This window comes from Hypanus sabinus, chromosome 9 (genome assembly GCF_030144855.1).
Source record: "Hypanus sabinus isolate sHypSab1 chromosome 9, sHypSab1.hap1, whole genome shotgun sequence".
NCBI classification, from domain to species: domain Eukaryota; kingdom Metazoa; phylum Chordata; class Chondrichthyes; order Myliobatiformes; family Dasyatidae; genus Hypanus; species Hypanus sabinus.
In genome coordinates this window covers 155,028,353-155,055,719 of record NC_082714.1, presented here as the reverse complement: position 1 = coordinate 155,055,719, position 27,367 = coordinate 155,028,353, and the positions used below count along the sequence as shown (strand labels likewise).

The 27,367-nt window shown below is 41.9% G+C and overlaps 12 non-coding genes across 12 annotated transcripts; all 12 read right to left on the bottom strand.

Moving 5' to 3' along the window:
• Positions 1–907: 907 nt before the first annotated feature.
• Positions 908–980, bottom strand: trnam-cau (transfer RNA methionine (anticodon CAU)). The gene has a single exon. It is a non-coding gene; the product is annotated as a tRNA-Met (tRNA).
• Positions 981–1,966: 986 nt separating this feature from the next.
• trnam-cau (transfer RNA methionine (anticodon CAU)) lies at positions 1,967–2,039 on the bottom strand. The gene has a single exon. It is a non-coding gene; the product is annotated as a tRNA-Met (tRNA).
• A 1,464-nt stretch (positions 2,040–3,503) lies between these two features.
• trnam-cau (transfer RNA methionine (anticodon CAU)) lies at positions 3,504–3,576 on the bottom strand. The gene has a single exon. It is a non-coding gene; the product is annotated as a tRNA-Met (tRNA).
• Positions 3,577–7,619: 4,043 nt separating this feature from the next.
• On the bottom strand, positions 7,620–7,692 carry trnam-cau (transfer RNA methionine (anticodon CAU)). Its single transcript has one exon. It is a non-coding gene; the product is annotated as a tRNA-Met (tRNA).
• A 1,966-nt stretch (positions 7,693–9,658) lies between these two features.
• trnam-cau (transfer RNA methionine (anticodon CAU)) lies at positions 9,659–9,731 on the bottom strand. The gene has a single exon. It is a non-coding gene; the product is annotated as a tRNA-Met (tRNA).
• Positions 9,732–12,009: 2,278 nt separating this feature from the next.
• trnam-cau (transfer RNA methionine (anticodon CAU)) lies at positions 12,010–12,082 on the bottom strand. Its single transcript has one exon. It is a non-coding gene; the product is annotated as a tRNA-Met (tRNA).
• A 1,515-nt stretch (positions 12,083–13,597) lies between these two features.
• trnam-cau (transfer RNA methionine (anticodon CAU)) lies at positions 13,598–13,670 on the bottom strand. Its single transcript has one exon. It is a non-coding gene; the product is annotated as a tRNA-Met (tRNA).
• A 2,278-nt stretch (positions 13,671–15,948) lies between these two features.
• trnam-cau (transfer RNA methionine (anticodon CAU)) lies at positions 15,949–16,021 on the bottom strand. Its single transcript has one exon. It is a non-coding gene; the product is annotated as a tRNA-Met (tRNA).
• A 1,515-nt stretch (positions 16,022–17,536) lies between these two features.
• trnam-cau (transfer RNA methionine (anticodon CAU)) lies at positions 17,537–17,609 on the bottom strand. The gene has a single exon. It is a non-coding gene; the product is annotated as a tRNA-Met (tRNA).
• Positions 17,610–19,857: 2,248 nt separating this feature from the next.
• On the bottom strand, positions 19,858–19,930 carry trnam-cau (transfer RNA methionine (anticodon CAU)). The gene has a single exon. It is a non-coding gene; the product is annotated as a tRNA-Met (tRNA).
• A 2,729-nt stretch (positions 19,931–22,659) lies between these two features.
• On the bottom strand, positions 22,660–22,732 carry trnam-cau (transfer RNA methionine (anticodon CAU)). The gene has a single exon. It is a non-coding gene; the product is annotated as a tRNA-Met (tRNA).
• Positions 22,733–26,280: 3,548 nt separating this feature from the next.
• On the bottom strand, positions 26,281–26,353 carry trnam-cau (transfer RNA methionine (anticodon CAU)). The gene has a single exon. It is a non-coding gene; the product is annotated as a tRNA-Met (tRNA).
• Positions 26,354–27,367: the final 1,014 nt, after the last annotated feature.

The window sequence follows — 27,367 nt, the reverse complement described above, 5'->3', positions numbered from 1 at the left end:
ATGGCTTTCCACAGATGCTGCCGGACCAGCTGAGTTCCACCAGCATTTTGCGTGTATCCTAACCATTTGCTTGTCCTTTGAACCCTGGTTGTTTTGTGTGGAGTTTTGCAATGATTCTATTGTATTTCTTTGTTCTACTGTGAATGCCTGCAAGAAAATGAATCTCACGCTAGTATATGGAAAACTTTGAACATATAGGTTCTTTGGTCATAGTTTTACCTTGAAATTTATTTTTCTTTAAGACTTTGAATGTGTTTTAAACATTCTAATCATACTTACCTCTACCACCTGCCCTGAGAGTTTGTTTCATCTACACATTGCCCTCTGTGTGAAAGGTTTTCCTCTGGCATCCCTTTCAATGGAATCTTAGAGAAGAACAGCACAGAAACAGGCCTTTCAGCCCATCTATTTTTTTTCTTTTCCCTTTCTGTCTAAAACTATGTCATCTGGCTTTAGCCTCCCCTGTTCTGGGAGTGAAAACCCATCAACATTACTTCACTAATTTTTTAAATTTAAGTATTTAATATATATGTACTTAGTGTAAGTCACAGTTTTTTCTATTAATATGTATTGTATTTTACTACTGCTGCAAAGACAACGGATTTCTTGAGATATGCCAGTGATACTAAACCCGATTATGACATTAAACTAATCACCTTTCTCATCTGCCCTCTCTCAGGAAAGGTTTGTGGCCTGAACCTTTAACTGTTTCTCTCTACAGGGAGGCTGCCTGATCTGCTGAGTGTTTCCCAAGGTTTTCTGTTTTGTTCTGAGTTTTGCAGCATCTGTAGATCTCTTTAATGATCATAGTGCAATTGACAGAGAGCAGGAAATGACCCTCAATGACATGGCATGGAAGTTGTGGCAGAGAATTTCACAGCTCAGGTCTGGTCGCCCACAAAACTAGTGCCCCGTGTGAGGATTGAACTCACGACCTTCAGATTATGAGACTGACGCGCTGCCTACTGCGCTAACGAGGCTCCTCACACTACAGTTGTCCAGATATTGAATCGGATCTAATTGTACAGATCAATACTTTGTTCTTTTGATTTCTTTTCATGCTTGCATTTAAAACTGAACACTTGAAGAATTTCTGGACCAAGCCCTTTCAAAGTGGAGAATGAGAATTCAGGATGCACTGCAAACCTGAAGGCCATCATCCAGAGGGTTTAGAGACCGTGTGTAAGTCCTGTAATGAGTGGTCCACCTCACACGTTATCCACTTGTCCCATCAGTGGAAGGGTCTGTGTTCCCTACATTGACCATCAGTGATCTTCCGGGCAAAGGGAAGAAGATCCAAGTTGTAAAGAAGCCTTTGTTCACTCTTCATCAGACATTTGTGTGCACGATAGTCAATCAATTTGCATGACATTAAACTTTTTCAAGATTCAAGACCGTTTAATGCCATTGGACAGGCCATGTTGTTTGCATGTTTGACACCAGACCCCTGAAACAGCAGTTTACCAAGAGAAAGGATTACCAGGCAGACAAAAGCGAACATTCAAGGGTGTGCTAAATCCCTTCTTGAATCCCACAACTTCATTGCCTTTCTCAAGCCTCTTTATTGGAGACCCAGGAAACGACAGATGCCGGGATCTGGAGCAACGACCAACCTGTTGCAAAAAATCGTCAAGTCCGACAGCAGAGAGCCCTGATCCGAAAGGGTGACTCTTTATTTCCAAAGATGGCTCCTGTCCTCTGATAGTGGAGAAGGAGCAACTTGAAGCTTGTTTGCTGTCTCTCAAGAAAGGTTTGTAGCTGCCTGAACTTCTAAGCAATTCTCTCTCAACAGATGCAAAGTGATCTGTTGAGTGTTTTCTCTTGCATTTTTTGTTTTGTTTCAGATTTCCAACATATGTGGACAGCTTTAACATGATTGTGCAATCGAAGCAGAGCAGGAGATGATATCCTCAACACAATAGCGTGAAAATTGTCTCAATCATTGTTTGTTCATCCATAAAACTAGTGCCCTGTGTGAGGATTGAACTCACGACCTTCAGATTATGAGACTGACACGCTGCCTACTGCGCTAACGAGGCCCTGGGAACTACTGTAGCCAGTAAACAAATCAGACATCTTTGTACAAATCAATAGTCTATAATTTTCATTCAATGTTCAAATCATCTAAGTAAATTTATTACCAAACTACATATATATCACCATATACAAATATGAGATTCAATTACTTGTGGGCATTCACAGTAAACATAAAGAAACACAACAGAATCAATGAAAGACCGTACAAAACAGGACAAACAGCCTATGTGCAAATCACAACAAAGTCTGCAAATACAAAAACAAAAAAAACAAAATAATAAAGAAATAAACAATCAATATTGAGAAGATGCAATGAATACTCCTTGAAAGTGAATCCATACTGAGCACTTTAAAGAATTCTCACCAATACCTATTCTGACAGCAAACACAGAACTCGAGAAGGCCCTTCGACCCAATTCTTCCCTGCTGACTAAATTGCCTACTTGAGCCAGTCCCATTTTCATTTGTTTTGCCCATATACAGTACATCTAATCCTTTCCTATCCTCCTCTTTCTGGCTTCTCCCCCACACTTCCTTTCCAGTCCTGATAGAGAGTCTCAGCCTGAAATGTCAACTCTCTACGGCTTTCCACAGATGCTGCCGGACCAGCTGAGTTCCACCAGCATTTTGCGTGTATCCTAACCATTTGCTTGTCCTTTGAACCTTGGTTGTTTTGTGTGGAGTTTTGCAATGATTCTATTGTATTTCTTTGTTCTACTGTGAATGCCTGCAAGAAAATGAATCTCAAGTTAGTAAATGGAGAACTTTGAACATATAGGTTCTTTGGTCATAGTTTTACTTTGAAGTTTATTTTTCTTTAAAACTTTGAATTTCTTTTAAGCATTCTAATTGTACTTACCTCTACCACCTGCCCTGAGAGTTTGTTTCATCTACAAGTTTTCCTCTGGCATCCCTTTCAATGGAGTATAGAGCAGAACAGCACAAAAACAGCCCATCTATTAATTCTTTTCCCTTTCAGGCAAACTCTATGTCATCTGGGTTTAGCCTGTCCTGTCCTGGGGTGACAATCCATCAACATTACCTCACAACTTTTTAAAATTTAAGTAATTAATATATAAACTTAGTGTAATTCACAGTTTTTTCTCTTTTATTATGTATTGTATTTTACTGCTTCTGCAAAGACAACAGATTTGATCACATATGCCAGTGATACTAAACCTGATTATGACATTAAACTAATCACCTTTCTCATCTGCCCTCTCTCAGGAAAGGTTTGTGGCCTGAACCTTTAACTGGTTCTCTCTCCAGGGAGACTGCCCGATCTGCTGAGTGTTTTCCAGGGTTTGCTCTTTTGTTCTCAGCTTTCCAGCATCATAGATATACCTGTAGATTTCTTTTATGATCATAGTGTAATTCACAGAGAGCAGGAAATGACCCTCAATTACATGGCATGGAAATTGTGGCAGAGAATTTCACAGCTCAGGTCTGGTCGCCCACAAAACTAGTGCCCCGTGTGAGGATTGAACTCACGACCTTCAGATTATGAGACTGACGCGCTGCCTACTGCGCTAACGAGGCTCCTCACACTACAGTTGTCCAGATATTGAATTGGATCTAATTGTACAGATCAACACTTTGTTATTTTGATTTCTTTTTGTGCTTGCATTTAAAACTGAACACTTGAAGATTTATTTGTAACCAGGGACAGGGAAGGAGGGAAACAACTCATAACCCATCCACTGGGGGCAGAGTTTCTCTTTCCCAGATTGACCTTCTCAGCCACCTTAGAACCCACAAAACTGCTGGGGTAATAAATGATCTTCCAGCCCAAAGGACTCCCGAGAGGAATTATAACCACAAGAGGTTCAGCAGATGCTGGAAATCCAGAGTAAAGCACACAGGATGCTGGATAAATTCAGCATCAATGGACAGGAATAAATAGTCGACATATCGGGTCAAAACCCCTCATCAGTACTGATCTCAACCCGAAATGTTGACTCTTTATTCCTATCCTCAGTTGCTGCCTGACCTGCTGAGTTTCTCCAGAATTTTGTGTCATTGCCTGAGAGGAATTCACCGATCAACAAGACAACAGGCTAAACCTCCAAATACTGTAGTAATGATTGGCCAACCTTCCCATTGCTATATTGTCCCAATATTCACCAATCAATCTGCGTGATATTAAGGAAATTTGTCTCATCCTCTCGGAGATATTTCCTTTCTCCTGTACATCCTTTCACTCCATTCTTAACAACTTTAAGCTACTTTTTTTTATCTGCTGTCCAGGTCTCAAGGAAAACATAGAAATATAGAAAACCTGCAGCACAACATAGGCTCTTCAGCCCACAAAGCTGGGCCGAACACATCCTTACCTGAAAAATTACCTTGGGTTACCCATAGCCCTCTATTTTTCTGAGCTCCAAGTACCTGGACAGGGTTTATTTAAAAGACCCTATCATATCCACCTCCACCACTGTCACCGGCAGCCCATTCCATGCACTCACCACTCTCTGTGTAAAAAACTTAACCCTGACATCTCTCCTTCCAAGCACCTTAAAACTATGCCTTCTCATGCTAGCCATTTCCGCACTGGGAAAAAGCCTCTGACTATCCACATGATCAATGCCTCTCATCGTCTTATACACCCCTATCAAGTCACCTCTCATCCTCTGTCGCTCCACAGATAAAAGGCCAAGTTCACTCAACCTATTCTCATTAGTCATGCTCCCCAATCCAGGCAACATCCTTCTAAGTCCCTTCTGCACCCTTTCTATGGTTTCCACATCCTTCCTGTAGTGAGGCGACCAAAACTGAGCACAGTACTCCAAGTGGGGTCTGACCAGGGTTCTATATTCAGATTTAGATTCAGATTCAGTTTATTGTCATTTAGAAACCACAGTTTAAAAAAATGAGACTCGTAAGGCATGAACTGTCTTTCACAAAGGCTTCCTGACTATTCCTAATCATATTATCGCTCTCCAAATGTTCATAAATCTTGCCTCTCGGGATCTTCTCCATAAATTTACCAACCACTGAAGTAAGACTCATTGGTCTATAGTTTCCTGATCTATCTCTACTCCCTTTATTGAATAATGGAACAACATCCGCAACCCTGCAATCTACCGGAACCTCTCCCATCCCCATTTGTAACGCAAAGATCATCGTCAGAGGCTCAGTAATCTCCTCCCTCGCCTCCCAGAGTAGCCTGGGGTACATCTCGTCCTTTCCCGGTGACTTATCAAACTTGATGCTTTCCAAAAGCTCCAGCACATCCTCTTTCTTAATAACTACATGCTCAAGCTTTTCATCCCAACAATTGCCAAGATCCTTTTCCGCAGTGAATAGTGAAGCAAAGCAATCATTAAGTACCTCTGCTATCTCCTCCAGTTCCATACACACTTTTCCAATGTCACATTTATTTGGTCCTATTCTCTCACGTCTTATCCTCTTGCCCTTTACATACTTGTAGAATGCTTTGAGGTTTTTCTTAATCCTGTCTACCAAGGCTTACTCATGGCCCCTTCTGGCTCTCTTAATTTCTTTCTTAAGCTCCTTCCTGCTAGCCTTATAATCTTCTAGCACTCTATCATTACATATCTTTTTGAACTTTTTTGTAAGCCCTTCTTTTCTTCTTGACTAGATTTACAACAGTCTTTGTATACCACGGTTCCTGTCCGGTACCATCCTTTCCCTGTCTCATTGAAACGTACCTATGCAGAACTCCACACAAATATCACCTGAGCATTTGCAACATTTCTTCCATACATTTCCCTGAGAACAAATGCTTCTAATTTATGTTTCCAAGTTCCTGCCTGATAGCCTCATATTTCCCCTTACTCCAATCAAATGCTTTCCAACCTGGAAGATTAACAATTTCTCTTTTCATTGGACACCATCTGACCTGCTGAGTGTCCCCAGTACTTGAACTGAATTGACTTTATTTCTTACATCCTTCATATACATGAGGAATAAAAATCATTACGTTATGTCTCCAGCTAAATATGCAATGTGCAATTTGTAGTGATTTATAATAAATAGAATGTACAACAGGACAGTCAATATAACATAGAAATAGAATTGTATCAGTGTGAATTTATCAGTCTGACGAACTGATTAATCAGTCTGATGGAGGAAGATGTTCTGGAGCCTGTTTTTATTTCTCTTTTTATTTCAGACCTCCATCATCTGCAGTGTCTTATGAGATTTGTCAATCAATGCACAATGGAACATGAGGTGAATCCATTCAACAAAGGCTGGGGGTAGTCACGGAGGAATTTCACAGACATTGTATTGTCTCACATAAAACTAGTGCCCCATGTGAGGTTCAAACTCCAGAACTTCAGGTTATGAGACTGATGTATTGCCCACTGTGCTAACAAGGCCTGTGAGATACCATATTTTACCCAGGTAACAAATCAGATGTCCATGTTTAAATCAACATCTTGCTCTTTTCATTTCATTCTTGTCACTCTCACACACACAACACTGAACCTTTTTAGAGAATTCTTACCAATACCAATTCTGTTCAGAAAGTCTTCCATATTCACTGGGGATGAGCTCCAAATGAGATCACATTCTTTTCCAGGATGTCCCTAGTACTGAGGTTCCACTGGGCTCACAGCTCATTCCTATGCCTGACACCAAAGACCTGAAATAGAGGCTCTACTATGGGAGGAGATCATCTGAGAGACACAGGAAATGATTCAATGGTGAGTAAAAGCCTCCTTTAGAAATACATCCTCTCAACAGACTGCTGGGAATTTCTGGAACATGCCCTTTCAAAGTGGAGAATGAGAATTCAGGATGCACTGCAAACCTGAAGACCTTCATCCAGAGGGTTTAGAGACCGTGTGTATATCCTGTAATGAGTGGTCCACCTCACACGTTATCCACTTGTCCCATCAGTGGAAGGGCCTGTGTTCCCTACATTGACCATCAGTGATCTTCCGGACAAAGGGAAGAAGATCTAAGTTGTAAAGAAGCCTTTGTTCACTCTTCATCAGACATTTGTGTGTATCAATGTACATGACATTATTTCAAGGCTCAAGATTGTTTAATGCCATTGGACAGGCCATGTTGTTTGCATGTTTGACACCAGACCCCTGAAACAGCAGTTTACCAAGAGAAAGGATTACCAGGCAGACAAAAGCGAACGTTCAAGGGTGTGCTAAATCCCTTCTTGAATCCCACAACTTCATTGCCTTTCTCAAGCCTCTTTATTGGAGACCCAGGAAACGACAGATGCCGGGATCTGGAGCAACGACTAATCTGTTGCAAAGAATCAGTAAGTCCGACAGCAGAGAGCCCTGATCCGAAAGGGTGACTCTTTATTTCCAAAGATGGCTCCTGTCCTCTGATAGTGGAGAAGGAGCAACTTGAAGCTTGTTTGCTCTCTCTCAAGAAAGGTTTGTGGCTGCCTGAACTCTTAACTACCTTTCTCTCCACAGATGCAGCCTGATTTGTTGAGCGTTTTCTCTGGCATTTTTTATTTTGTTACAGATTTCCAGCATCTGCGGATATCTTGAACACGATGGTGCAATCGAAGCAGAGCAGGAGATGATATCGTCAACACAATAGCAGGAAAATTGTCTAGCTCATTGCTTGTTCATCCATAAAACTAGTGCCCTGTGTGAGGATTGAACTCACGACCTTCAGATTATGAGACTGACGCGCTGCCTACTGCGCTAACGAGGCCCTGGGAACTACTGTAGTCAGTAAACAAATCAGATGTTATTGTACAAATCAATAGTCTAAAATTTTCATTCACAGTTCAAACCTTCAAAGTAAATTTATTATCAAACTACATATACGAGGGGTGATTGATAAGTTCGTGGCCTAAGGTAGAAGGAGTCAAATTTAGAAAAACTGGCAAATTTATTTTTCCTACATTTACACTCTTAGTCCAGCAGTCATGGAGCATAGGGATCACTTCTTTGTAGAAGTCGGCATCTTGGACCTCCTGCAGTGGTCCCCAGCAAGGGGTAATTGATAAGTTTGTTGCCTAAGGTAGAAGGAAATTAGTTATTAACTTCAAACTTTCTGCATTATCACTCAGAGTTGAACTCCACATGCATGTAATGAGAGCTGTATAATACATCTCCTTTCTACTTTAGGCCACAAACTTATCCATCTTCTACAAAGAAGGGTTCCGTATGCTCCACGACCACTACACTAAGTGTGTAAATGTAGGAAAAATAAATGTGCTAGGATTTTATAAATTGACTCCTTCTACCTCAGACCACAAACTTATCAATCACCCTTCATGTCACCATATAAAAATATGAGATTCAATTACTTGTGGGCATTCACAGTAAATACAAAGAAACACAACAGAATCTATGAAAGACCATACAAAACAAGACAAACAGCCAATGTGCAAATCACAACGAACTCTGCAAATACAAAAACAAAATAAGAAAGAAATAAACAATCAATATTGAGAAGATGCGATGAGGAGATCTTCAAAGTGAGTCCATGGGTCATGGGAACAGTTCAGACTTGGGGTAATAATGATGCACACAATACCGAGCACTTCAAAGAATTCTCACCACAGCACAGAAGAAGGCCCTTCGACCCAATTTTTCTGTGCTGATTAAGTTGTCTACTTGAGCTAGTCCCATTTCCATTTGTTTTGTCCATTGACAGTGTATCTAATCCTGTCCTATCCTCCTGTTTCTGGCTTCTCCCCCCCCCCCCCACTTCCTTTCCAGTCCTAATAGAGAGTCTCAGCCTAAAATGTCAACTCTCTATGATTTTACACAGATACTGCCTGACCTGTTGAGTTTCACCAGCATTTTGCGTGTATCCTAACCATTTGCTTGTCTTTTGAATCCTGGTTGTTTTGCATGGAGTTTTGCAATGATTCTATTGTATTTCTTTGTTCCACTGCGAATGCCTGCCAGAAAATGCGTCTCAATCTAGTATATAGAGAACTTTGAAAATAAAACTTCTTTGGTAATAGTTTCACTATGAAATTCATTTTGTTTAAAACTTTGAATTTCTTTTAAACATTCTAATCATACTTACCTCTACCACCTGCCCTGAGAGTTTGTTTCATCTACACATTGCCCTCTGTGTGAAAGGTTTTCCTCTGGCATCCCTTTCAATGGAGTCTTAGAGAAGAACAGCACTGAAACAGGCCTTTCAGCCCATCTAATGTTTCTTTTCCCTTTCAGGCAAACTCTATGTCATCTGGATTTAGCCTCTCCTGTCCTGTGGTGAAAACCCATCAACATTACCTCACTACTTTTTAAAATTTACATATTAAATATATACACTTAGTGCAATTCAGTTTTTTCTCTTTTATTACGTATTGTATTTTACTACTTCTGCAAAGACAACAGATTTCATGACATATGCCAGTGATACTAAACTTGATTGCGACATTAAACTAATCTTCTTTCTCATCTGCTCTCTCTCAAGAAAGGTTTGTGGCCTGAACCTTTAACTGGTTCTCTCTCCAGGGAGGCTGCCCGATCTGCTGAGTGTTTTCCAGGGTTTGCTCTTTTGTTCTCAGCTTTCCAGCATCATAGATATACCTGTAGATTTCTTTTATGATCATAGTGTAATTCACAGAGAGCAGGAAATGACCCTCAATGACATGGCATGGAAATTGTGGCAGAGAATTTCACAGCTCAGGTCTGGTCGCCCACAAAACTAGTGCCCCGTGTGAGGATTGAACTCACGACCTTCAGATTATGAGACTGACGCGCTGCCTACTGCGCTAACGAGGCTCCTCACACTACAGTTGTCCAGATATTGAATCGGATCTAATTGTACAGATCAACACTTTGTTATTTTGATTTCTTTTTGTGCTTGCATTTAAAACTGAACACTTGAAGATTTATTTGTAACCAGGGACAGGGAAGGAGGGCAACAACTCATAACCCATCCACTGGGGGCAGAGTTTCTCTTTCCCAGATTGACCTTCTCAGCCACCTTAGAACCCACAAAACTGCTGGGGTAATAAATGATTTTCCAGCCCAAAGGACTCCCGAGAGGAATTATAACCACAAGAGGTTCAGCAGATGCTGGAAATCCAGAGTAAAGCACACAGGATGCTGGACAAACTCAGCATCAATGGAGTGGAATAAACAGTTGACATATCAGGGCAAAACCCCTCATCAGTGCTGATCTCAACCCAAAATGTTGACTCTTTATTCCTATCCTCAGTTCCTGCCTGACCTGCTGAGTTTCTCCACAATTTTGTGTTGTTGCCTGACAGGAATTCACTGATGAAGGAGACAAAAGAAAAAACCTCCCAACGCTGTAGTAGTGGTTGGCCAACCACCCGATTGCCAGACTGTCCCAATATTAACCAATCAATGCGCATGAAGCAATTTTGTCTCATCCTATCTGAGATATTTCCTTTCTCCTGTACATCCTTCACTCTATTCTTAACAACTTTCAGCTAATTTGTTTCCTCTGTTGTCCAGTTCTCAAGAAAGTTTTCCAACCTGGAAGATTAACCATTTCTGATTTCGGTGGGCACTATCTGACCTGCTGAGAGTCTCCAGCACGTTCTCTTTTTATTTCAGATCTCCGTCATCTGCAGTGTCTTATGAGATTTGTCAATCAATGCACAATAGAACATGAGGTGAATCCCTTGAACAAAGGCTAAAGATAGTCACAGAGGAATTTCACAGACATTGTATTGTCTCCAATAAAACGATTGCCCCATGTGAGGTTCAAACTCAAGAACTTCAGGTTATGAGACTTAAGTATTGCCCACTGCGCTAACTAGGCCTGTGAGATACCATATTGTACCCAGGTAACAAATCAGGTGTCCATGTTTAAATCAACATCTTGCTCTTTTCATTTCATTCAAGTCACTCACACACACACAACAGTGAACCCTTTTAGAGAATTCTTACCAATACCAATTCTGTTCACAAAGTTGTCCATATTCACTGGGGATGAGCTCCAAATGAGATCACATTCTTTTCCAGGATGTCCCTAGTACTGAGGTTCCACTGGGCTCACAGCTCATTCCTATGCCTGACACCAAAGACCTGAAATAGAGGCTCTACTATGGGAGGAGATCATCTGAGAGACACAGGAAATGACTCAATGGTGAGCAAAAGCCTTCTTGAGAAATACAACCTCCTGACAGACTGCTGGGAATTTCTGGACCATGCCCTTTCAAAGTGGAGAATGAGAATTCAGGATGCACTGCAAACCTGAAGACCTTCATCCAGAGGGTTTAGAGACCGTGTGTAAGTCCTGTAATAAGTGGTCCACCTCACACGTTATCCACTTGTCTCATCAGTGGAAGGGCCTGTGTTCCCTACATTGACCATCAGTGATCTTCCGGGCAAAGGGAAGAAGATCTAAGTTGTAAAGAAGCCTTTGTTCACTCTTCATCAGACATTTGTGTGCACGTTAGTCAATCAATTTGCATGACATTAAACTATTTCAAGATTCAAGACCGTTTAATGCCATTGGACAGGCCATGTTGTTTGCATGTTTGACACCAGACACCTGAAACATCAGTTTACCAAGAGAAAGGATTACCAGGCAGGCAAAGGCAAAGATTCAAGGGTGTGCTAAATGCCTCCTTGAAGAGATGCAACCTCCCCACAACTTTATTGCCTTTCTCAAGTCTCTTTACTGGAGACCCAGGAAACAACAGATGCTGGGATCTGGAGCAATGACCGATCTGCTGCAAAGAATCAGTAAGTCCAACAGCAGAGAGCCCTGATCCGAAAGGGTGACTCTTTATTTCCAAAGATGGCTCCTGTCCTCTGATAGTGAAGAAGGAGCAACTTGAAGCTTGTTTGCCCTCTCTCAAGAAAGGTTTGTAGCTGCCTGAACTTCTAAGCAATTCTCTCTCAACAGATGCAAAGTGATCTGTTGAGTGTTTTCTATGGCATTTTCTGTTTTGTTTCAGATTTCCAACATATGTGGACAGCTTTAACATGATTGTGCAATCGAAGCAGAGCAGGAGATGATATCCTCAACACAATAGCGTGAAAATTGTCTCAATCATTGTTTGATCATCCATAAAACTGATGCCCCGTGTGAGGATTGAACTCACGACCTTCAGATTATGAGACTGACGCACTGCCTACTGCGCTAACAAGGCCCTGGGAACTGTTGTCAGCTCGTAAACAAATCAGACGTCATTGTACAATTCAAAAGTCTATAATTTTCATCAAACCTTCAAAGTAAATTGATTACCAAACTACATATACATCACCATATACAAATATGAGATTCAATTACTTGTGGGCATTCACAGTAAATACAAAGAAACACAACAGAATCAATGAAAGACCATACAAAACAAGACAAACAGCCTATGTGCAAATCACAACAAACTCTGCAAATACAAAAACAAAATAAGAAATAAACAATCAATATTGAGAAGATGCGATGAGGAGTCCTTCAAAGTAAGTCCATGGGTCATGGGAACAGTTCAGACTTGGGGTAATAACGATGCACACAATACCGAGCACTTCAAAGAATTCTCACCAATACCTATTCTGACTGCAAACATGGCACAGAAGAAGGCCCTTCGACCCAATTCTTCCCTGCGGACTAAGTTGTCCACTTCAGCTAGTCCCATTTCCATTTGTTTTGCCCGTATGTAGTATATCTAATCCTTTCCTATCCTCCTCTTTCTGGCTTCTCCCCCACACTTCCTTTCCAGTCCTGATAGAGAGTCTCAGCCTGAAATGTCAACTCTCTACGGCTTTCCACAGATGCTGCCGGACCAGCTGAGTTCCACCAGCATTTTGCGTGTATCCTAACCATTTGCTTGTCCTTTGAACCTTGGTTGTTTTGTGTGGAGTTTTGCAATGATTCTATTGTACTTCTTTGTTCTACTGTGAATGCCTGCAAGAAAATGAATCTCAAGTTAGTATATGGAAAACTTTGAACATATAGGTTCTTTGGTCATAGTTTTACTTTGAAGCTTATTTTTCTTTAAGACATTGAATTTCTTTTAAATATTCTAATCGTACTTACCAATACCACCTACCCTGAGAGTTTGTTTCATCTACGCATTGCCCTGAGAAGTTTTCCTCTGGCATTCCTTTCAATGGAGTCTTAGAGAAGAACAGCACGGAAACAGGCCTTTCAGCCCATCTAATTTTTCTTTTCCCTTTCAGGCAAACTCTATGTCATCCAGCTTTAGTCTCCCCTGTTCTGGGAGTGAAAACCCATCAACATTACCTCAATAATTTGTTAAATTTAAGTATATAATATATACACTTAGTGTAATTCACAGATTGTTCTCTATGATTATATACTGTATTTTGCTACTGCTGCAAAGACAACAAATTTCATGACATATGCTGGTGATACTAAAACTGATTATGACATTAAACTAGTCTCCTTTCTCATCTGCCCTCTCTCAGGAATGGTTTGTGGCCTGAACCGTTAACTGTTTCTCTCTCCAGGGAGGCTGCCTGATCTGCTGAGTGTTTTCCAGGGTTTGCTCTTTTGTTCTCAGCTTTCCAGCATCATAGATATACCTGTAGATTTCTTTTATGATCATAGTGTAATTCACAGAGAGCAGGAAATGACCCTCAATTACATGGCATGGAAATTGTGGCAGAGAATTTCACAGCTCAGGTCTGGTCGCCCACAAAACTAGTGCCCCGTGTGAGGATTGAACTCACGACCTTCAGATTATGAGACTGACGCGCTGCCTACTGCGCTAACGAGGCTCCTCACACTACAGTTGTCCAGATATTGAATCGGATCTAATTGTACAGATCAACACTTTGTTATTTTGATTTCTTTTTGTGCTTGCATTTAAAACTGAACACTTGAAGATTTATTTGTAACCAGGGACAGGGAAGGACGGCAACAACTCATAACCCATCCACTGGGGGCAGAGTTTCTCTTTCCCAGATTGACCTTCTCAGCCACCTTAGAACCCACAAAACTGCTGGGGTAATAAATGATTTTCCAGCCCAAAGGACTCCCGAGAGGAATTATAACCACAAGAGGTTCAGCAGATGCTGGAAATCCAGAGTAAAGCACACAGGATGCTGGACAAACTCAGCATCAATGGAGTGGAATAAACAGTTGACATATCGGGGCAAAATCCCTCATCAGTGCTGATCTCAACCCAAAATGTTGACTCTTTATTCCTATCCTCAGTTCCTGCCTGACCTGCTGAGTTTCTCCACAATTTTGTGTTGTTGCCTGACAGGAATTCACTGATGAAGGAGACAAAAGAAAAAACCTCCCAACGTTGTAGTAGTGGTTGGCCAACCACCCGATTGCCAGACTGTCCCAATATTAACCAATCAATGCGCATGAAGCAATTTTGTCTCATCCTATCTGAGATATTTCCTTTCTCCTGTACATCCTTCACTCTATTCTTAACAACTTTCAGCTAATTTGTTTCCTCTGTTGTCCAGTTCTCAAGAAAGTTTTCCAACCTGGAAGATTAACCATTTCTGATTTCGGTGGGCGCTATCTGACCTGCTGAGAGTCTCCAGCACGTTCTCTTTTTATTTCAGATCTCCGTCATCTGCAGTGTCTTATGAGATTTGTCAATCAATGCACAATAGAACATGAGGTGAATCCCTTGAACAAAGGCTAAAGATAGTCACAGAGGAATTTCACAGACATTGTATTGTCTCCAATAAAACGATTGCCCCATGTGAGGTTCAAACTCAAGAACTTCAGGTTATGAGACTTAAGTATTGCCCACTGCGCTAACTAGGCCTGTGAGATACCATATTGTACCCAGGTAACAAATCAGGTGTCCATGTTTAAATCAACATCTTGCTCTTTTCATTTCATTCAAGTCACTCACACACACACAACAGTGAACCCTTTTAGAGAATTCTTACCAATACCAATTCTGTTCACAAAGTTGTCCATATTCACTGGGGATGAGCTCCAAATGAGATCACATTCTTTTCCAGGATGTCCCTAGTACTGAGGTTCCACTGGGCTCACAGCTCATTCCTATGCCTGACACCAAAGACCTGAAATAGAGGCTCTACTATGGGAGGAGATCATCTGAGAGACACAGGAAATGACTCAATGGTGAGCAAAAGCCTTCTTGAGAAATACAACCTCCTGACAGACTGCTGGGAATTTCTGGACCATGCCCTTTCAAAGTGGAGAATGAGAATTCAGGATGCACTGCAAACCTGAAGACCTTCATCCAGAGGGTTTAGAGACCGTGTGTAAGTCCTGTAATAAGTGGTCCACCTCACACGTTATCCACTTGTCTCATCAGTGGAAGGGCCTGTGTTCCCTACATTGACCATCAGTGATCTTCCGGGCAAAGGGAAGAAGATCTAAGTTGTAAAGAAGCCTTTGTTCACTCTTCATCAGACATTTGTGTGCACGTTAGTCAATCAATTTGCATGACATTAAACTATTTCAAGATTCAAGACCGTTTAATGCCATTGGACAGGCCATGTTGTTTGCATGTTTGACACCAGACACCTGAAACATCAGTTTACCAAGAGAAAGGATTACCAGGCAGGCAAAGGCAAAGATTCAAGGGTGTGCTAAATGCCTCCTTGAAGAGATGCAACCTCCCCACAACTTTATTGCCTTTCTCAAGTCTCTTTACTGGAGACCCAGGAAACAACAGATGCTGGGATCTGGAGCAATGACCGATCTGCTGCAAAGAATCAGTAAGTCCAACAGCAGAGAGCCCTGATCCGAAAGGGTGACTCTTTATTTCCAAAGATGGCTCCTGTCCTCTGATAGTGAAGAAGGAGCAACTTGAAGCTTGTTTGCCCTCTCTCAAGAAAGGTTTGTAGCTGCCTGAACTTCTAAGCAATTCTCTCTCAACAGATGCAAAGTGATCTGTTGAGTGTTTTCTATGGCATTTTCTGTTTTGTTTCAGATTTCCAACATATGTGGACAGCTTTAACATGATTGTGCAATCGAAGCAGAGCAGGAGATGATATCCTCAACACAATAGCGTGAAAATTGTCTCAATCATTGTTTGATCATCCATAAAACTGATGCCCCGTGTGAGGATTGAACTCACGACCTTCAGATTATGAGACTGACGCACTGCCTACTGCGCTAACAAGGCCCTGGGAACTGTTGTCAGCTCGTAAACAAATCAGACGTCATTGTACAATTCAAAAGTCTATAATTTTCATCAAACCTTCAAAGTAAATTGATTACCAAACTACATATACATCACCATATACAAATATGAGATTCAATTACTTGTGGGCATTCACAGTAAGTACAAAGAAACACAACAGAATCAATGAAAGACCATACAAAACAAGACAAACAGCCTATGTGCAAATCACAACAAACTCTGCAAATACAAAAACAAAATAAGAAATAAACAATCAATATTGAGAAGATGCGATGAGGAGTCCTTCAAAGTAAGTCCATGGGTCATGGGAACAGTTCAGACTTGGGGTAATAACGATGCACACAATACCGAGCACTTCAAAGAATTCTCACCAATACCTATTCTGACTGCAAACATGGCACAGAAGAAGGCCCTTCGACCCAATTCTTCCCTGCGGACTAAGTTGTCCACTTCAGCTAGTCCCATTTCCATTTGTTTTGCCCGTATGTAGTATATCTAATCCTTTCCTATCCTCCTCTTTCTGGCTTCTCCCCCACACTTCCTTTCCAGTCCTGATAGAGAGTCTCAGCCTGAAATGTCAACTCTCTACGGCTTTCCACAGATGCTGCCGGACCAGCTGAGTTCCACCAGCATTTTGCGTGTATCCTAACCATTTGCTTGTCCTTTGAACCTTGGTTGTTTTGTGTGGAGTTTTGCAATGATTCTATTGTACTTCTTTGTTCTACTGTGAATGCCTGCAAGAAAATGAATCTCAAGTTAGTATATGGAAAACTTTGAACATATAGGTTCTTTGGTCATAGTTTTACTTTGAAGCTTATTTTTCTTTAAGACATTGAATTTCTTTTAAATATTCTAATCGTACTTACCAATACCACCTACCCTGAGAGTTTGTTTCATCTACGCATTGCCCTGAGAAGTTTTCCTCTGGCATTCCTTTCAATGGAGTCTTAGAGAAGAACAGCACGGAAACAGGCCTTTCAGCCCATCTAATTTTTCTTTTCCCTTTCAGGCAAACTCTATGTCATCCAGCTTTAGTCTCCCCTGTTCTGGGAGTGAAAACCCATCAACATTACCTCAATAATTTGTTAAATTTAAGTATATAATATATACACTTAGTGTAATTCACAGATTGTTCTCTATGATTATATACTGTATTTTGCTACTGCTGCAAAGACAACAAATTTCATGACATATGCCGGTGATACTAAAACTGATTATGACATTAAACTAGTCTCCTTTCTCATCTGCCCTCTCTCAGGAATGGTTTGTGGCCTGAACCGTTAACTGTTTCTCTCTCCAGGGAGGCTGCCCGATCTGCTGAGTGTTTTCCAGGGTTTGCTCTTTTGTTCTCAGCTTTCCAGCATCATAGATATACCTGTAGATTTCTTTTATGATCATAGTGTAATTCACAGAGAGCAGGAAATGACCCTCAATTACATGGCATGGAAATTGTGGCAGAGAATTTCACAGCTCAGGTCTGGTCGCCCACAAAACTAGTGCCCCGTGTGAGGATTGAACTCACGACCTTCAGATTATGAGACTGACGCGCTGCCTACTGCGCTAACGAGGCTCCTCACACTACAGTTGTCCAGATATTGAATCGGATCTAATTGTACAGATCAACACTTTGTTATTTTGATTTCTTTTTGTGCTTGCATTTAAAACTGAACACTTGAAGATTTATTTGTAACCAGGGACAGGGAAGGACGGCAACAACTCATAACCCATCCACTGGGGGCAGAGTTTCTCTTTCCCAGATTGACCTTCTCAGCCACCTTAGAACCCACAAAACTGCTGGGGTAATAAATGATTTTCCAGCCCAAAGGACTCCCGAGAGGAATTATAACCACAAGAGGTTCAGCAGATGCTGGAAATCCAGAGTAAAGCACACAGGATGCTGGACAAACTCAGCATCAATGGAGTGGAATAAACAGTTGACATATCGGGGCAAAATCCCTCATCAGTGCTGATCTCAACCCAAAATGTTGACTCTTTATTCCTATCCTCAGTTCCTGCCTGACCTGCTGAGTTTCTCCACAATTTTGTGTTGTTGCCTGACAGGAATTCACTGATGAAGGAGACAAAAGAAAAAACCTCCCAACGCTGTAGTAGTGGTTGGCCAACCACCCGATTGCCAGACTGTCCCAATATTAACCAATCAATGCGCATGAAGCAATTTTGTCTCATCCTATCTGAGATATTTCCTTTCTCCTGTACATCCTTCACTCTATTCTTAACAACTTTCAGCTAATTTGTTTCCTCTGTTGTCCAGTTCTCAAGAAAGTTTTCCAACCTGGAAGATTAACCATTTCTGATTTCGGTGGGCGCTATCTGACCTGCTGAGAGTCTCCAGCACGTTCTCTTTTTATTTCAGATCTCCGTCATCTGCAGTGTCTTATGAGATTTGTCAATCAATGCACAATAGAACATGAGGTGAATCCCTTGAACAAAGGCTAAAGATAGTCACAGAGGAATTTCACAGACATTGTATTGTCTCCAATAAAACGATTGCCCCATGTGAGGTTCAAACACAAGAACTTCAGGTTATGAGACTGATGTATTGCCCACTGCGCTAACTAGGCCTGTGAGATACCATATTTTACCCAGGTAACAAATCAGGTGTCCATGTTTAAATCAACATCTTGCTCTTTTCATTTCATTCAAGTCACTCACACACACACAACAGTGAACCCTTTTAGAGAATTCTTACCAATACCAATTCTGTTCACAAAGTTGTCCATATTCACTGGGGATGAGCTCCAAATGATATCACATTCTTTTCCAGGATGTCCCTAGTACTGAGGTTCCACTGGGCTCACAGCACATTCCTATGCCTGACACCAAAGACCTGAAATAGAGGCTCTACTATGGGAGGAGATCATCTGAGAGACACAGGAAATGATTCAATGGTGGGCAAAAGCCTTCTTGAGAAATACAACCTCCTGACAGACTGCTGGGAATTTCTGGACCATGCCCTTTCAAAGTGGAGAATGAGAATTCAGGATGCACTGCAAACCTGAAGACCTTCATCCAGAGGGTTTAGAGACCATGTGTAAGTCCTGTAATGAGTGGTCCACCTCACACGTTATCCACTTGTCCCATCAGTGGAAGGGCCTGTGTTTCCTACATTGACCATCAGTGATCTTCCGGGCAAAGGGAAGAAGATCCAAGTTGTAAAGAAGCCTTTGTTCACTCTTCATCAGACATTTGTGTGCACGTTAGTCAATCAATGTTCAAGATTCAAGACCGTTTAATGCCATTGGACAGGCCATGTTGTTTGCATGTTTGACACCACACCCCTGAAACAGCAGTTTACCAAGAGAAAGGATTACCAGGCAGACAAAGGCAAAGATTCAAGGGTGTGCTAAATGCCTCCTTGAAGAGATGCAACCTCCCCACAACTTTATTGCCTTTCTCAAGCCTCTTTATTGGAGACCCAGGAAACGACAGATGCCGGGATCTGGAGCAACGACCAACCTGTTGCAAAAAATCGTCAAGTCCGACAGCAGAGAGCCCTGATCCGAAAGGGTGACTCTTTATTTCCAAAGATGGCTCCTGTCCTCTGATAGTGAAGAAGGAGCAACTTGAAGCTTGTTTGTCCTCTCTCAAGAAAGGTTTGTGGTTGCCTGAACTTTTAACCACCTCTCTCCCCACTGATGCAGCCTGATCTGTCGAATGTTTTCTCTGGCATTTTCTATCTTGTTTCCAACATCTGCAGATATCTTTAACATGATATTGCAATCGAAACAGAGCATGAGATGATATCCTCCACACAGTGAAAATTGTCTCAATCATTGTTTGTTCATCCATAAAACTGGTGCCCCGTGTGAGGATTGAACTCACGACCTTCAGATTATGAGACTGACGCGCTGCCTACTGCGCTAACGAGGCCTATGGGATACCATTCCCCATGGTAACACATCAGAAGTCAATGAACCAAATCAATAGTTTGCACTTTTCATTTCATTCTTGTCACACATGCAATTTTGACTGCTTTGAAGAATTCTCACCAATACCAATACAGACTACAAAATCTTCCAAGTTCACTGGCTAGAGAAGTGGAATAATATCACGTCCTTTCCTGGAATGTCTCTATTACTGAGGTTCCAGTTACACTCTGCCAGTTCCATTTTAACCAACGGTCATTCCTAAGCTTCAGATCACTGTCCTAAAGCAGCGGATTTACTGGGGGAGGGGATCATCAGACAGACAAAGTAAAAGGTTCAAGGGTTTGGTGAAGTACAACCTCCTCACTTTTTCCTGTGAACCTCTGGCTGATATCCTCTCAAAGAGGAGAAGGAGTATTCAGAATGCACTGAAAACCTCAAGCCCATCCTCCAGAGTGTTTAGAGGCCGTAATGAGTGGTCTGCCTCACAAGTTATCCACCTGTCCCATCAGTGGAAGGGTCTGTGTCCCCTACATTGACCTTGTCACTGATCTACTGGGCAAAGAGGAGAAGGACTAAATTGTACATGAGACCACTGGCCAGCCTTCGTCAGATATTTGTGTGCACATGTAAGGCAATCAATGTGCATGATATCTGCTCTCACCCTATCAGAGGTATTTCCCTTTGTCCTATATTCCCCACCTCCACCATCTCTGCAAATTTAAATTAGATGCTTTTCTCTCTGGTTCTCAAGAGAGATCTGCAGAGACTTTAACTGTTATTATCTTCGCAGATGCTGCCTGACATAGGACAGCCTCAATGGACTGAATGGCCTAATTCTGCTCCTATGGCTTTTCATGTTATGCTGCTTCCCTAAATCTTCCAAGTACCTGCAGACAAATCATTTCCAGTCCTAAATTAGTACGGGCAAAGTTTTCAGTGACTAAAGGAAGAAACCCTAGAATTCTGCAAAGAATTTCTTTCACAAGAGAGTGGTGAATCTGTGGAATTCATTGCCACAGGCAGCTGTGGAGGCCAAGTCAATGAGTATATTTAAAGCGGAGGTTGATAGGTTCTTGATTAGTGAGGGTGTCAAAGATTACGGGGGAGAAGACAGTTGAATGCTGTTGTTGGGACAATAAAACAGCCATGATAGAATGGTGGAGCAGACTTGATGGCCTGAATGGCCTAATTTTGTTCCTATGTCTTATGGTTTGATAGTCTAAAACATAAAGCAGTGATTGGCCAGCCTTCCCAATGCATTAGTGTGCATGTGTAAAGTAAGACGTGTGCATGTTATAAATCTATTTTATCTCACCCTGTCAGTGATATTTCTCTATCCTAGCTATACCATCCTGCCTCTCAATTTCTCTGCGATTTCAATCTCTTTTTTCTGATGTTTCAAGTTCTCGAGAAAGGGCTTTGAACTGAAACTTGACCTGTTTCATTTACCAGGACACAGCCAGATCAGCTGAGTATTTCCAACATATTTCACTCGAGGTTCTGTAGTATATTTTTTGAAATTTTCCATGATTGTGCAATAGACACATAACGAGATAGAGACCTTGAACATCATGTGCTGGAGAACATCACACAGGATTATCACAGCTCTTGTATTGATTCCAATAAAATTAGTGCCCATGTGAGGATTGAATTCACAACCTTCATATTATGAGACTGACAGGCTGCCTACTGCACTAACAAGACCTACAAAACACCTTTCCCCAAGTGACAAATCAGGAGTTAATGTACAAATCATTAGTTTGCACTTTTCATTTCATTCTTGTCATAGACGCTGTCATGGTTCCGGTTGGCTGTTCCCCTTTAATGCTCCTTACTCCCTGATTATGGCCTAATTTCAGTCATTAGATTTCCAATTGTTGCTACAATTACAGTACGCCTGGTTTTCATCCGAGACTGTGAAATAAGTACGATGGCCTCACTATCACAGGTTGCCAGTTTGTTGGTCTATTCTCTGTTCTCCTGTCCAATTAGAATCGTTAGTTCTAGGTTCAGCTCCAGTTTCAAGATAGTCCCTGTAAATCCCGTCTCCTTGTCAAGATTCCTCCAGTTTGCTGTTCTACGTTCACGTCTACATCAGCATCTCCAACTCAGTTGACGTGCCGGTGTCCTGCACTTGGGTTCTCCTCGGTCAATAGTCAACACACGCAATATTCAATGCTTTAAAGAATTCTTGCCAATACCAACTCAGTCTGTAAAATCGTCCAAATTCACTTGGAGGAGAAGCAAATGAGATCATATTCTTTTCCAGGAAGTCTCCAGTACTGAGGTTCAAGTTACTCTCAGCCAGTTCCATTGGGTCCACAACTCATTCCTATGCCTCAACCTAGAGTCCTGAAACAGTTAGTCAATCAATGTGCATGTTATTAAACTATTTTGTCTCTCTCTGTCAGAGATATTTCCTTGTCCTATCCATGCCTCTCCACCTTCTCTGCAACTTAAAATCAATTTCCTATCTCACCCTTCCAGTTCTTCAAGAAAGTTCTCCAACCTGAAGTTTTAACCAATTTCCTCTGCACAAGACTTGCCTGATCTGCTGAGTGACTCCAGCATTTTCTGCTTTTATCTCAGATTTCAAATTTCCACAAGGATTTGGTTTTGATTTTTGAAATGGACTTTAAATGGTATCTGAAACCCTCGAACATCAAGGCTTGGATTGGAGATCGTCACAGGGGATTTTCACAACTGTAGTATTGTCTCCCATAAAACTAGTGCCCCGTGTGAGGATTGAACTCACAACCTTCAGATTATGAGACTGACGCGCTGCCTACTGCGCTAACGAGGCTCTGTGGGGATGATATCACTCAGATAATGAATCAGAAGTCAATGTACAAATCAGTTACTTAACTTATTTTCATTGTTCTTACAAGTTCATAGCTTCAGCTAGAAGTCATGAGTATCACACAAAATGCTGGAGGAACTCAACAGGCCAGGCAGCATCTATGGAGAGGAATGAACAGTCAACATTTCTGGCGAAAAACCCTTCATCAGCCCGTCAATCATTCACTTGCTCAATCCCCACATCTGGGAAGAGCTGCTTATTTCAAGGAACCTCAGAGATTCTGTAATTTTAACTGCCTTCAAACAAACCAACATCAAACTGCAGTAATTACAAAATAGTCTTCCTTCTCAGAATCAGAATCAGTGCAGTAGCCCCCTTCTCCATACCAGATAGTGATGCAGCCTGTCAGAACGCTCTCCAAGGTACATCGCCGGCATGTGTTGTGACATTGGGTAACTTAGCAGCAGCAGTTCAATGCAATGCATGATCATATAGAAAGAAAACAATAAGTAAGTAAATTAATTACAATAAGTATATATGTATATTAAATAGATTTAAAATAGTGCAAAAACAGGAATAATATATATTTTAAAAAGTGAGATAGTGTTCATGGGCTCAATGTCTATTTAGGAATCATATGACAGAGGGGAAGGAATTGTTCCTGAATTTCAGAGTGTGTCCCTTCAGGTTTCTGTATCTCTTTCCTGACAGTAACAATGAGAAGAGGCCATGCCCTGGGTTATGGGGTCCTTATTAATGGACATCACCTTTCTGAGACACCACTCCTTGAAGATGTCTTGGCTACTACAGAGGCTAGTACCCCAGGTAGAGTTGATTAATTTTACAACTTACTGTAGCTTCTTTCGGTCCTGTGCAGTAGCCCCTCCATACCAGACAGTGATGCAGCCTATCAGAATGCTCTCCACAGTACATCTATAAAAGTTTTTGAATGTTTGTAGGTGACAAACCTAATCTGTTCAAACTCCTAATGAAATATGGCCGCTGTCTTGCCTTCCTTACAGCTACATTGATATGTTGGGACCAGGTTAGATCTTCAGAGATCCTGACAACCTGGGACTTGAAGCTGCTCACTCTCTCCACTTCTGATCCCTCTATGAGGATTGGTATGTGTTCCCTCGTCTTACCCTTCCTGAAGTCCACAATCAGCTCTTCTGTCTTACTGACAAGCAGTGCAGGTTGTTGCTGCAACACCACTCCACCAGCTGGCACTCCTGTACACCCTCTCATCACCATCTGAGATTCTACCAACAATGGTTGTATTGTCAGCAAAGTTATAGATGGTATTTGAGTTATGTCTAGCCATACAGTCATGGGTATAGAGAGAGTGAGCAGAGGGCTAAGCACACACCCCTGAGGTGCTCCAGTGTTGATCATCAGTGAGGAGGAGATACTATCACCAATCCACACAGATTGTGGTCTTCTGGTTAGGAAGTCAAGGATCCAATTACAGAGGGTGGTACAGAGGCCCAGGATCTGTAGCTTATCAATCAGGACAATGGGAATGATGGCGTTAAATGCTGAGCTACAGTCAATGAACAACAACCTGACATAGGTACTTGCATTGTCCAGGTGATCTAAGGTCATATGAAGAGCTACTGAGATTGCATGTGCCATTGACCTATTGTGGCGATAGGTAAATTACTATGGTTCCAGGTCCTTGCTGAGGCAGAAGTTCATTCTAGCCATGATCAACCTCTCAAAGCATTTCATCACCGTAGATGTGAGTGCTACCGGGTGATAGTCACTAAGGGATAGTCATTCCCCAGGTCCTCCTGGGTTGCATCTTCCCAGGAGCTGAGAAACTGCTCCTGAATCACACTGTGGGTTCCTTCTACCCAGAAGCACAGCAGGCATAATTTTCATGGCAGAAAAACTCAAAAGGAAAATGTAGGGAGTAGCAAAAACCACAAGTCATAGCATTTCTACTACAGTGTTGTTATTAGCCCTCAGAATCCCAAAAGACCTTTGTGGTAGCAAGTGATCCTCAGTTCTTAAGAAGACAATGAACTCTACAGGAAAAAGAAGAAACTTTAGACCTCAGGATACTGATTGGTCTGTTTTCCCATTGTATTTACGTGTATATGTTACATAAGCTGTGTGCATATGCTTTTCCGGGTTGTCTCTAGCACTGATGTTCTAGTGACTCTCAGCCAGTTCCATTGGGCCCACACCAGAGTCATGAAACAGTGCATCTACCAGGGGATGGGATTATTAGGCAGACAAAGTAAAAGGTTCAAGGGTGTGCTAAAGAAGTACAACCTCCCCACTTTCTCTTACGAATCTCTGGACCATGTCCCCTCAAAAAAGAGAAGTATTCAAAATGCACTGAAAATCTCAAGGCCATCATCCAGAGTGTTCAGGGGCCATGTTGTAACGAGTGGTCCATCTCACTAGCTATCCATCTGTCCCATCAGTGGAAAGGTTTGTGTTTCCTACATTGACCATCAGTGACCCACCGGGCAAAGGGAAGAGGTTCCAAAATGTAAATTAACTATCATCATGCCTTCACCAAGCACAGGATTGTACATTAGGTAATCAATTGCTTGATATTTGTTCTCACCCTATCAACAGTATTTCCCTTTGCTCTATCCTTCCCTCCCCCACCTTTTCTGCAGCTGTAAATTCACTTCTTTTCTTTCTTTTCTGGTTTTGAAGAAATGCTTCTGACCTGTTTTTCTTAACTCAGACACTACCTGATTTGTTAACAGCTTCTGGCATTTTCTCCCTTTATTTCAGATTTCCAGCAGCAACTGATTTTTTTTCCAGCATGGACAAGACTGGAGAATTAGACCATAATACCATAAGACATAGGAGCAGAACTAGGCCATTCAGCCCATCGAGTCTGCTCCACCATTCCATCATGGCTGATCCTGGATCCCATTCAACTCCATACACCTGCCTTCTCACCATATCCTTTGATGCTCTGCCGATCGGAAAACGATCAACTTCTGCTTTACATACACGCACGGACTTGGCCTCCACCGTGGTCTGTGTCAGAGCATTCCACACATTTACTACTCTCTGGCTAAAAAAATTCCTCCTTACCTCTGTTCTACAGGGTCACCCCTCAATTTTGAGGCTACGCCCTCCAGTTCTGGATACCCTCACCATAGGAGACATCCTCTCCACATCCACCCTATCTAGTCCTTTCAACATTTAGTGGCTTTCAATAAGATCCCTATGCATTCTTCTGAACTCCAGTGAGTACAGGCTCAAAGCTGCCAAATGCTCCTGATATGTTAACACTTTCATTCCTGGAAACATCCTCATGAACCTCCTCTGGACTCTCTTTGATGACAACACATCCTTTCTGAGATATGGGATACTCTGAAATAGGATGGAGAGGGATAATAAATAATCGATGGAATGGTGAAGCGGACTCAATGAGCTGAATGGCAGAGTGGCCTCATTCTGCTACTGTGTCTTGTGGTCTAATTGATACAGCATGGGAAGTGATGTGTTGGAACCCATAGGGTAGAAAACGTCACAGAGGTGTTTCACAGCTCTTGTATTATCTCCCATAAAACTAGTGCCCCGTGTGAGGATCGAACTCACGACCTTCAGATTATGAGACTGACGCGCTGCCTACTGCGCTAACGAGGCCTATGAGAAACCATTACCCAGGTTACAAATCAGAAGTCAATGCACAAATCAACAGTTTGCACTTTTCATCTCATTCTGTCACACACAGACAATACCAAATGTTTAAAGAATTCTTACCAATAGCAATTCTGTCTACAAAATTCTTAGTATTTGTGAGGACAAACTGAATAGCCCATCCTTTCTCAGGATGCGTCCAGTCCTGAGATTCCAGTTTTACTCAGCCAGCTCCATTGAGCTCATGCTATTCCAATGTCTGGCTCCAGAGTCCTGAAACAGTGATACAACCAGGGGAGCGGAATCACCAAATAGACAAAAGAAAAGATGTGCTACAAGGCGTCAGGAGCAAATGCAACCTCCCCTCCTAGTGAATCGCTGGACCAAGTCCATTGAAGAAGAGAAGGGGCATTCAGGATGCACTGCAAACCTGAAGGCCATCATCCAGAGGGTTTAGAGACCATGTGTAAGTCCTGTAATGAGTGGTCCACCTCACACGTTATCCACTTGTCCCATCAGTGGAAGGGTCTGTGTTCCCTACGTTGACCATCACTGATCTACCAGGCAACGGGAAATTGTAAAGAAACCATTGGCCACCATCTGTCAGACATTTGTATGCACATGTTAGTCAATCAATGTGCATGATATTAAACTATTATGTCTCTCTCTCTGTCAGAGATATTTTACTTGTCCTCTCTATCCCTTCCCACATTTTCTGTAACTTTAATTTCTTTTCTCCCTTTTCTAGTTCTCAAGGAGGGTCTCCAACCTGAAGGTGTAACCATTTTTCCTCTGTACATTAGTAGCAGACTAATCGATTCATTAGCAGGAGCAAATAAAAGTAAAGCAGAGTGGCCATTGTGTGAGTGGACCAGTGCAGGAGAGGGAACTTGAGGCTTTGGCTTAAGAGGCTTGGCGAGGAGGCACAGATAAGTAGTGAGTAAGGCTTTTGTAGTGGCTGAATAAAAAAGTCACTAGATTACAGGTAATTAAAAAAAGGGATGATGCAGGATCAGGTGA